Consider the following 11,761-nt stretch of genomic DNA (forward strand, 5'->3'; position numbering starts at 1 on the left):
GATCACCTGCTCTCACTGATCATGAACAGTGCCATGGGCTTCACAACAACCAGGAAAAACAGGTATTTTATTTCCATTTTAGGGAGGAAGAAGACACAAGGACAAGAAGAAGATGACTGCTTTCGACTATGATTATATGATTCTACCATTTCTAAAATGAAAAACTCAGGGAATATCTGAGAAAGAAAGGTCTCTAAAGAGCATCTAGCCCAGCCCCTTTATTTTACAAAAGGGGAAAACCTGTCCCAAGAGAAAAAGGGATTAGTTCAAGATTATCTACTGAAAGAGAAGGGACTAGAATTTTAGTATCCTGAGTGCCATCCAGTGGACAATGCACCCTGACCATCATTTAAGAGACAAATCATCAAAACACTTTATGGAATGGAGGGAAAGAACATTGAATTGGAAGTTAGACAAACTGGATCCTCTCATGGTTTTGCCAAGTAAGCTTGACTTCTCCTCTCTAGGTTTTAATTTCTCCACCTGTGAAATATGAGATGACCATAACAAAACCAACAAGAGGTAGCAAGTCTTGGAGGGGCAGATCCAGGTTTTGTGGGGCCTGCAACTTATAACATTTGGTGCCCTCTTTAAGCATAAGAATACAAAATTACCAATAATATGAAATTGGGAACAAAAATAAACATTTAAAATGAGGAAAGAAATACAAAATAATACACATTTTTAAAAAGTTGACAAATGTTAGAAACATCTCAAAATTCAGAAAAAATAACAACTTACAGTCTTTATTAGTTATCTGCCTGATACACCTCTATGATATGTTATTCCTACTTTTCTAGTTTGTTATAGTTGGAAACTCACAGGACTCAGCATAAAGTTGTAATCACAACTAAGATTTGCCACAGCAACGTAGTAGTCAGGGCATATAGCCCAGATCACAAGGGGAAAAGACACAGGCAAAGTCTGGAGCAAGCCATGCACAGACTTCCTTATGCTCTCTCCCTCCCATGAGGGACCACACAGAGCACACTCTTCCCTCAGCAACAAAAGTGCAGTCACACATGTATGATGTTTCTGCCCAGGGAAGCCCAGACTCAGTAACCACAGTTTATATCGGGGGCCGGTCACATAGGCACCCTCTGCCTAGTGTGCACCAAAATTCCAGACTGTCAGAAAAAAGCAGGTGTTCAGTATAAACCATATTGTTTGCATAAAAAGTGAGCCACTCTTATCAGTTAACTGTTGACTGGGGACATACTGAGAACCAAGTTCCCAGATGTCAGTACAGGGCCAAACTTACAAGCCAACCTTTCTAAGGGCAGCAGTGAACTCTTTTCTATACACTACTGTTAAATAAATGTTTCTAGTACTACTACAGTTGTGTGCCCTACAATCATAGTAACTCTGAAAAATGCCATTTCATACAACCTGCATCCAAATTTTATATGAAAATAAATTCATGCTGTACTTATAATTGCATCCTCTGCACAATGAGTATATTATTTTTTTTTTTTTTTTGAGACAGAGTCTTGCTCTGTTGCCCGGGCTAGAGTGCCGTGGCGTCAGCCTAGCTCACAGACACCTCAAATTCATGGGCTCAAGCAATCCTCCTGCCTCAGCCAGAGTAGCTGGAACTACAGGCACGCACACCACACCTGGTTTTTTGTTTCTATTTTTAGTAGAGACGGGGTCTCGCTCTTGTTCAGGCTGGTCTCGAACTCCTGAGCTCAAGTGATCCTCCCACCTCGGCCTCCCAGAGTGCTAGGATTATAGGCCTGAGCCACCACGCCCAGCCAATGAATATATTCCTAACAGGAGAGAACTTCTGTTTGACAATGAGAAAAGAATCCTTCACTTTAAGTTTTACACATTTGATTGATGACTAGAAGATTTTCCAAAAGACTAGCTTCTGGCTCTATACATTGTGAATCTTGATTCTTCTCCACTGCCAACATACCTCTGGCACCAAGTGCTGTAAGAAACAGTGACATTACAATGAATCCTCCAGCCCCACCCCTCTTGTCCTGGCACTGGATACATCTGCACAGTAAGCAGAAGTATTCCTGGAAGCTAGCAATAACTGGAAAATGTATAGAACTAGATGTGAGCCCCTGAGATATAGCTCAAAAGTATATCCCAAACTAAATGTATCCCAACTTAATGTCCCCCTACTTGGATTCCCAATATGCCTGTGGCATTGCTATATGACACAAGGGCAAGAGTGATGTAGACAACATAGTGGAAAAAAAGGTGCCTTGAACCAACTGTGCTTAAATATCTTTTGTAGATATTTAACTGTGGTTAAAATATCTTTTGTAGATTTTCCAAACCATACAACTATAGGACCACAATGCTATGGCTCCTTCCAGGCTGGTACAAGTGAGAGACTCTGAAGCTTAAACTATATTCACTTCACTGTGCAACTGTGTCTGGTCCAGAGACTTACAGAAGGGAACCTAAACATGGAGAAAAGGCTTGGGACCCAGATAATGGGGCAGAAGGGAAGAGAAGGATAAGGAAATCAAGATGAATTTCAGATAACCAGAATGCAAAATTTACCTGGGCATGAGTGACCAGCAAGTGACCTAAGATGGGACAGACAGCTGAAGAGTCATTCTTCCTAAGCTGGGACACAAGGACAGAAATGACCGTGCTGGCTTTATTCTATGGCTGAGGTGGGAAGTGCAGCACAAGGTTCTGTGGACATTGGGTGCACAGGAAGAGGAAGTACTTCAGGGGAGTTGGGCTTCTTGGACTATAGACAGAGAGAAGCTGTGCCAGGCAGGCACAGAATCGAATTGGGCAAAGCAGGAAACAAAGAGACAGCTAAGAAAAACAACCTCTTAAATTGGTCAGGACTGAATTTACAAATGGTACAGTCACAGCATCAAATGTTGCCCAAGCTAGAAAGGGCCTTCTAGGTACTATATGCCAGGACCTCACCACCGGCTGTGGGTATAGAGAGCAAATCACTGTAGTCAGACTCAAAAAGACTGGCTGAGTCTTGCCTTGATCACTTACTGTTCAAGCTGAGGCAAATCACTTTCCCCTCTCTGAATCTCAGCTTCCTCACCTCTAAAGTGGAGAGAATGATAATGTCATCCCAGGAGCCCAGGGAGAATTCAGTGCAACACTAGGATGAGAAAAATGACATTCTTGCTGACCCAAAACACAACACAAAAACCCATGGGCAAGCATTCTGTAAGCTGAAAAGCCTTGCAGGAATGTTAACTTGGCTTTACTACAGAGGAGACAAGAGCCCTGTTGAACTATCTCTCTGTGCACAGTTGTAGTTCTCAGAAAACATCGCCTCTCATGGACTCTTCTCTCTCCCTAGTGTACAAGCAATTTTGAGCAGTGGTCTTACTAATATTTTAGGGGGAAATGGACCATACTACTTTGGGATGAATTTAATAGGATTAACAGTCATTTTACAAACAGGAAGTCCTCCGATGAGTAGTTTGGCTAGGAAGGGAGAAGGAAGGAGGGAGAAGGAAGGAGGGAGAAGGATGGAGGGAGAAGGGGACATGAGGAAGCATCGAAATATCTAAATGAGAGGGAGGAAAGCAAGGCTAGATTTGCTATGATTGCAGATGACACTTGCACCCCCATCATCTCTCCACCAACCCTTGGCCCAGATGACTGACCGGCCAAATGAGTGAATCAATGAATTCTCAGGAAGAGAAACAACAGATTGCCTTTAAAAATGCTCACGGGGAAACCCAAATGAAGTCACTGAGCCACTGCAGCCAGTGTGCATCTGACTCCTTCAGGAGGCCTTTATGAGTCACGCCCAATCTAGTTTCCCAGCCTCATCCCTCACGGCCTTGCTCCACAAATGGGTCTGTTCCAGTGACAAACCTTCCCTCTCAGTCCCTTGAATGTATTTAACCCTCTTAGGCTGCCCTTCCCCCGTTTCCCACCTAACAAAATCCTTTTGACTTTCAAGACCCAGCTCCAACACCCGCTTCTCTGTGAAGCCTTTCCCAGCCCCCTGCCCAGAGTGAGCAGTTCCTTCCTCTTCACATTTACCTAACTCACTCTGCCTCGTTTCAGGCTCTGTAGTTCGAAGGTCTGCCTGTAAGCTGCCCCCTACAAGGCCTGGAAGTAACATAGAGGTGAGTGTGCACCTTCAAGAAGCCTTTTACAGGACGGATGTCTGCTGACTTCAGTCCTCTTTGCAACGTGATGCTTCTGTACTCAGATCTGCCTTCTCCTGCCAGGCTGTGTCCACACCGATGCTAACAGATCATGAGACACCCTGTCAGCAAATGCCCTGGAAACACACCACCTTCAGAACCCAGGTAGTTTGGTACAAGAGGCCAAAGCACCTCCCAGGAACCTGGCTGTGGGCCAGAGTGCAGTTCTGCCTATACAAAGGCAGACGTTGGGCCCTGCCCTGTCACTCAGCACATACCTGTTCCCCAGGCACCCATGCCGGGCATTAACTCATCCAGTCAGTGAATATGGATTGCATGGCCTCCTGTGTGCCAGGCACTGCATGGGCCCAACCATCTGTGCCCAGTGCAGGCCCCTCTAATGGGAAATCCTTGCTTTACCCCTCCCTGTTGGACTGGTCAAGACTGTCAGGTTGGGCCCAACCTGCTTCCTAACTCTGTGCTTCCTTCGTGTCCCTTTCATGGGTGGTAGCCCCAGTAAACCTTTGGCTCTGATCACTCCCTCTCATGGCCTGCTTCCTGGAGGCCCCAAACTGAGAAAGTTGGTTCCAGAGTGGGCCAAGAAAGCAGGTGGTAAGATGGGGTCTTGACACAGGATTGCCCTGCATCTGCCCAACTGGTAAGGAGGATCCCATCTCAAGGGTAGGTGGCGTGCAGACAGCTCTAGGCACAAGGTGGAAGCCGAGCTGTTAGACCTTTGGTATCAGAACTTTTTGCTGGGGTGTCTGACTTTTGGAGAGGAAGTTCCTGGCAGGTGGAATGTATGAGAATGACAACTCGAATGACAATGGGAATGGATGGTGGTGACTACTTTGCATGGATGACCCAAAGGGGATTAATGAGAAGCTGAGGACAATTAACAAACAAATGAAAACTAAGTGACACCAGAGTCCCCAGGGGCAAGGAGGACACTGCAGCACTACGGAAAGTGTATGCTGGAATGATCTCCCAGCCCTTCTCAAAGGGACCTATGGCTACGTACTGGGTGATTGAGCAATGGGTAAATGGGAATAACTAGACAGTCTGAGGGCTGTTGGACATAATCTCCAATTTCACGTTGATATCTGGATTCTCAATAAACTAAATCTGAAAGGTGGCTTCAGCCAGACCTTCTGTGCTCAAGTTTCTGGACAAAGGATGTCACTAGATTCAAAGTATGATGATCCATTCCCTGAGGATTTGTCTGTTGGTCTTGAGTGGGGAGAGGCTGGACTCTGATATATTCCCCAACGAGCTGCAGACCTAGTGAGATGCCAGATTAATTTTCTGAGAAACCTTTCCGATTATAGGCTAATACTTAATATAAATGAAAACTTACAAGACAAAATTGTAATACAGCATGAACTTAATGGAATAAACAACAAAAAACCATAGAAAAGGAACTGGGGAAAATAGGCAAAAATTACAAATATTCTTACCTCTGGGAAATGGCCTTATGACAATTATTTGTTCCTGATTCTCCTATACTTTTCTGTACTTTCCAAAGTTGCTACAGTGAGTGTGCAGGTATACAAGAGTCAACTGAATGGGTCTTCTGCATGGAGCATGTTAATCTGACAATTCGGGCCCTGTAACCATGGTTATGGGCTGGCAACATGTCCGCTAATCCCCCCGCCCCCCGTCTGAATCATGTAAACAGATAACCTGGACCACACATTCACGTCGCCACTACATGCTGTTTTGAAGCCCTCCTCCAGCTTTGGAGGGCCTGGCACTTGGGTTGCTCATTATTTGCACAAAAAACTGATCTATCAGAAGAGGAGAGGAAAGAAGAAAATGCAGACTGACTGAAGAGCTTGGAGTCATAGAAACATGGAAATGAATGTCTTCTAACAGTTTGTAATATGAAGGCAAGCGGGGGAACTAGGGAGAAGACAGGTGCCCACGTTCACAGAAACTCAGAAGGTTTAAACTCTGTTCTTCCACAGTCTGTGCCAGGCACCACACCTAACCGAGGGAGTCAAAGTAGCCCACTCCTGTCTGCAGTTTTTGTTGGGATGCAGCTTATTCCTGTTCACTTGGAGTGTCACTAAGACAAAACTAGAAATGAATGCAGTTTTTAGGGTGGCACCACGTCATCTGGGCCATGTTGAGAGGGACACAGCCAAATGGGAGCTGCCCAAAGGACAGAGAGAAAAAAAGGGGGGAGTCTGGCAAACAGGCTGGATTCAGGATGAGAGGACAAAATAGAGTGGTCAGGCAGAAGAAAACAAGGCTCACTGTTTTCACACAGCTGCATGGTTTCCTGGGCTTCTCCTGTGTGTGTGGGCTGTGTGTTCACATGACCCTGTGTGAGTCCAGGGCACAAAAGGAAAGCTAAATGGTGAATGAATTAATGCAAGAGAGTAAAGAAGGGAGCCCTCTCTAATCTAATGGGCAGAGTGCCGAAGCATGAGCACCTCCCCCTCAGGGGAATACTCATCTGAGGTGGCAGGGGGACTGTCACAGCCTCCAAAAGGAGGGGCACTGGGATACTCCATGACCTTTGGGGTCACTTACAACTCAGAGAGCCTAAGTGAATACCAAGTCCAAAATAGCCCTGCAAAGAGAGGATGAAATATGCCCCTGAGTGGGGGAGGTATCTGAAATACAAATAACCAATGCGGGATTAGATCCAGACTTCATAAGGAGCTCCAACAACTCCATACCAACAAGATAAGTAACTCAATTAGAAAAATGGGAAAAAGGCATTTCCTAGAAGAGGAAAGTAGACTGACCAAGAAGTATTTGAAGGAAAACCATGAATTTGGGTCACAGCAGTCCCAGACTGGTGGTGCCTCAGAACACTGGGCAGGAGCCCTCTCTGGAGGAGGACACCTTCCTCCTAGGCCTCAGAGTCAAAGAAGCACAGGGAGGGGAAGAGGCGGCATTCTGGAAGGTAAAGTAGAGAGGCAAGGGAAGAGAAAGGGGGTGACAGGCTCAGACAAAGGGAGGAGTTACACAGAAATCACACTGAGCATAAAGAATGGCTCTGTAGGGGAGCATCTGAGCTAAAGAGAGGGACTGCTGAGCCAGTGATGCTGAGCACAAAGAGGGAAGATGGCTGCAAGTTCCCAGAGGACCACTCCAGCCAGGGAGGCTGGCCTGCCACAGCAGTAGAAAGGAGAGGAACGGGATAAGAAATACAAAGGCAAGGCTCAGAAGGCCATTGGGGTGGACAGGGAATTCTGCAGGGTGCTCCCTGGGTATCAGAGAGGGAGGAGAACTCTGGATGGGTGCTGTGGTTTCGGGAAAGGAGCAATGTCCTGGTGGGCAGTCGGCTGCAAAGAGATCTTTGGAAAAGGCAAGGATTTCCTAAAAGGAAGACAGGTAGCATGACGGGGATGCAATCAAGGTCTGGAGAAGTAAGCAGAGCTGGAAGAGGAGATTCACTCCTGGCCCCAGTTGAGTGCGTGTTAGTGGGGTACAGCCAAGCCTTGGCAGCAGCAGGAGAGCAAAGCAAGGAACCTGAGAAGGCCCTGCCTGTCCACAGTTGGCCATGTACTGGAAGACGGAAGTGGGATGAGTCTGGGGAGGTGAAGGCTGATCTCCCAGAGATGAGCAGAGTTGGAAGGAGAGAAGGCCTGTTCCTGCCAGGACTTTTGTTAATGAGAGGAGATGTGGAAGCAGCCTGTGAAGAGAATGTGATACGGAGGTCAGAAATAAGAGCATTTTAAGGTTTAATGCTGACTTGTAACTGGTAATGAAAATTAAGACTGGGATGCATTCTGGTGCCTTTCACAAGGGTAGCCAAACACCACCCCTATGCCCACCTGCAATTTGGTAAAGCCATTCTTCCTAGGCCCACCCACCACCACAGCTGTGAACCGGTCTCGCAGCTGATAACCTGGGACTTCCTCTCCTTGTCAGACCACAGAGAAGACCTCTGTTGCTCGCTCTCACCCAGGGAGATTGTGCACTAGCAAGCAAATTGCACTCACTTTTCAGCATGCACAGGAAAATGAGGAGCAGCCAGGAGAGGTAGAAAAGGGAGCCATCCGTGGATGCGGACAGACAGGAACACTCATACACTGCTAGTGGGACTGCAAACTAGTGCAACCTCTGTGGAAAGCAATATGGAGATACCTTAAACAGATACAAGTAGACCTACCATTTGATCCAGTAATCCCATTATTGGGCATCTACCCAAAAGAACAAGAGACATTCTATAAAAAAGAACATCTGCACTCGACTGTTTATAGCAGCACAATTCATAATTACAAAGATGTGGAAACAACCCAAGGGCCCATCAATACATGAGTGGATTAATCAAATGTGGTATATGTATACCATGGAGTACTACTCAGCTATAAGAAACAATAGTGATATAGCACCTCTTGTATTTTCCTGGATAGAGCTGGAACCCATTCTACTAAGTGAAGTATCCCAAAAACGGAAAAATAAGCACCACATGTACTCACCATCAAATTGGTTTCACTGATCATCACCTAAGGGCACATTTAGGATAACATTAATCCGGTGTCAGGCAGATGTGTGGCGGGGAGGGGATGGGTGTATACATACATAATGAGTACAATGAGCACCATCTAGGGATGGACACGCTTGAAGCTCTGATTCGGGGGTGGGGGCAAGGACAATATACGCAACCTAAACTTTTGTACTCCCATAATATGCTGAAATAAAAAAAAAGAAAGAAAAGGGAGCCCTCATAGCACGACCATGGGTTTCCCTGCTAGCAGCCATGTATGAGTATCTGGCTCATGAAGCAAGTTGTAGCTCTTCAAACAACAGGACATGGGAGGAACAACAGCAGCCCACCATTCAGGAAACCCTCAATTAGGATTTGAAACTGCTCCTAGGAGGTTCTGCGGTGTTTAGCAGAAGCTGGCCACCATTCACGGGGCAAGGAGCCCAACAGGGGACACCGGCATGGATGGAGATTGGAGTTGGTGATCTTAAGGTCCCTTGTAGCCCTGAGGCGTACACCCCATGAAGAGGGAAACTCTCCCCCTCACCTCATCTCATCTCCAGCATTCCTGTTTCCTTGAGCTCCTCCAAGGAGAGAGTTAGGTACATCTCACTAGAAAAGAAGAGAAAGCAGTCCTTTGCTGATTCAGCATTCACTAAGCAGCTACTGTGTCCCGCACCGTGCTTATGGAAATGAGTAAATCACAGGCCTTGCCTTCAAGGAACTCAGAGACCCTGAAGAGGCCACATACCATCAGAGAGCAATTACAACCCTGAGTTACAAGCGCCTAATGGACGGAGGGTGGGGGCAAGGCATGAAATGCTACCAGATTTTGGAGACAAAAGTCCTTAACACTTGGGGGTGGAAAAGCTTATGTAACTTTATACTTGTGCCTTGAGGGAGGACAAGAGTCTGCCAGAACAAGAGGAGGCATGCATTTCATGCTATGGGAATCACCTGTGCAAAGCAAGGAGTTCTGAGAGAGCAGGCTGGGTCAGGGACCAGTGACCACGCAGCACACTATGACTCTGAAGAGTGTTAGGCTGTTAGGCAGTGCTAGGGTGGAGAGAGCTGGGCAGCTCCCCAAGGTGTGTTTGTGCACTTGAGAAGGCCCCCCAGGGTTTTCTGTTCTTTTCTGAGTTTTTATTTATTTATTTATTTATTTTTTTCACACTTCCCATTTCAAGGAACCAGCAGGGTTTTCAACAGGGGATTGCTGGGGACAAACTTGCAATTTCCACACTAAACCAGTGGAGTGTAGAGGACAGGCCAGACTGAGGAAAGACAGGAGGCCTCCAGACTGGTTAGGAAGCTCGTGGAATAGCACAGGCAGGAGACTGAGACTGTGAGACCAGAACTCAGGAAGAGCAGTAGGGACACAGAAGAGGGGCATTTTTTCCTTATCAGGTACTTCAGAGGCAGGGACATGGAAGTGAGTTATCTAGTCAATGTGGGGGAGTAGGGAAGGGAAGGGACAGAGGAGCAAAGCCTGGCAGCACTGAGGGAAGGCTGAGCCCCTGAGCTGAAGAAGAGGAAAAGCAGGTTTGACCAGGAAGTTGGGTTGTGGTTTAGGCAACTTAGGTCTGAGGGGCAGCAGGGTATACAGAGTGGGGATTTTTCTCCTCATTTCTAAAAAAGGTCTTAAAGTGACAGTCCCTCCGTATCCCACTGGCACAGCAGCTGGGACAAAGGAGAGCCCACTGGGTGGGAGTGGGGATCAGTCCTGTGGGGCAAGACTCAGACTAGAGTTCCCTGGACCCAGGCAAGAGTTCTCGCCCCTCTCACAGCTTCCATGCCCTTTGGGGTGCTCTCTGGGGTACACACCGAGGGTCCGGTTAGGTCGCTGAGGACCCCTGAGGTTTCCATTTTCACTCTTGCCTAACGGTACAGCACCCAAGCACCCTCCTCCAGTTCTGCCCTGCTCCTCCCTCAGCTCCATCCCAGCTGGATTCCTCCCAAAGCTCCGCCCCTACACCTCCCCCAACAGCTCAGTCCTACTCCTCCCACAGTTCCACTTTCCTTCTCCTGCAGCTGTGCTCCCATCTTCTCTTCCATATCTGCCCGCAGCTTGTTTCGCCCATCCAGCTCCGGCCTTCTCCCACATTTCAGTCCTGCTCCTCCCACTTCTTCACCCCCAGCTCCTCCAGCCGCCAGATATTCACCAGGTGCCATTCCAGCTCTTTCCCACAGCCCAGCCCTGCTCCTCCCTCATCTCCACTCCCAGCTCCGCCTCCTCTAGCTCTGACCTGCTCCTCCTACCACTCTGGCCTAGATCCACCCCAGATCCTCCTTTTCCAGGTCTTTCCCACAGCTCTGCACTAGCTCCTCCTCCACCTTTCCCACAAGCCAGCCCAGCTCCAGCGCGGCTCCTGCTCCGGCGCCTCCCACACCTCGCCCCCAACTCATCCCCCAACGCTTTGTGGGCCCCGCCCTTCCCCTCCCCAGCGGGGCACTGCTCACTCCCACCTCCGCTCCAGGCTATGCATTGGCCCCTCCCCCAGTTCATTCTCGAGCCTCTGTCCCGCCCCAACTCGCTGTCCCCCTCGGCCCCGCCCTGCTCCTACCCTAGTCCCGCCCCCGCCCCAGCACTTTCAGCTCCGCCCCCTCCGTCACATCCCTGCCACCCACAGGGCTACAGCCTGGCCTCATCCTGCCACCTCCCCTTCCTCTTCCTCTCTCCAGTCCCCTTTCCTCCCTCTGGTCTGCCCTCCGGTCCGCGGGTCTCCAGACCCCTGGCCACAACCTTGTCTGCTGGCGTACGTGAGGGCCCTGTGAGTCAAACAGCGTCTCCCAGGGGCCCGTGCGTGCCTACGTGCTTGTTTACGTAAGTGCGTGTCTTTGTAGCTGTGTGGATGCGAAGTACGCGGCTGTCTGCCTGCTTGCCTGCGTGCATTCGTGCGTGCGTGGGGGTGTACGTACGTGCGTGAGTGCGTGCCTGTCTGCGCTGCGCACGGGTGTCCAGAGCTGGACCAACGCCGCAGGGTTAACTCCAGCGAGTCCCTGTCACCTATCTCTATCTACCTGTCTCCCTCAGGTGGCCCCGGCGGCTTTGCACCCAATACGGGGGGGGGGGGTGCTCTCTGCTGACGTTGGCTCCTCCTCTGACCCTGGGAGCTCGTCATCCTTGCGCTGGTGGCCTCGCCGGGCTGCAGAGAGGCTGAAGACTGTGCTGCCCCGTACCCAAAGGCTGCAGTTGGCCCCAGGCGCCCGTGAG

This window comes from Eulemur rufifrons, chromosome 30 (assembly GCF_041146395.1).
Source record: "Eulemur rufifrons isolate Redbay chromosome 30, OSU_ERuf_1, whole genome shotgun sequence".
Classification (NCBI taxonomy): domain Eukaryota; kingdom Metazoa; phylum Chordata; class Mammalia; order Primates; family Lemuridae; genus Eulemur; species Eulemur rufifrons.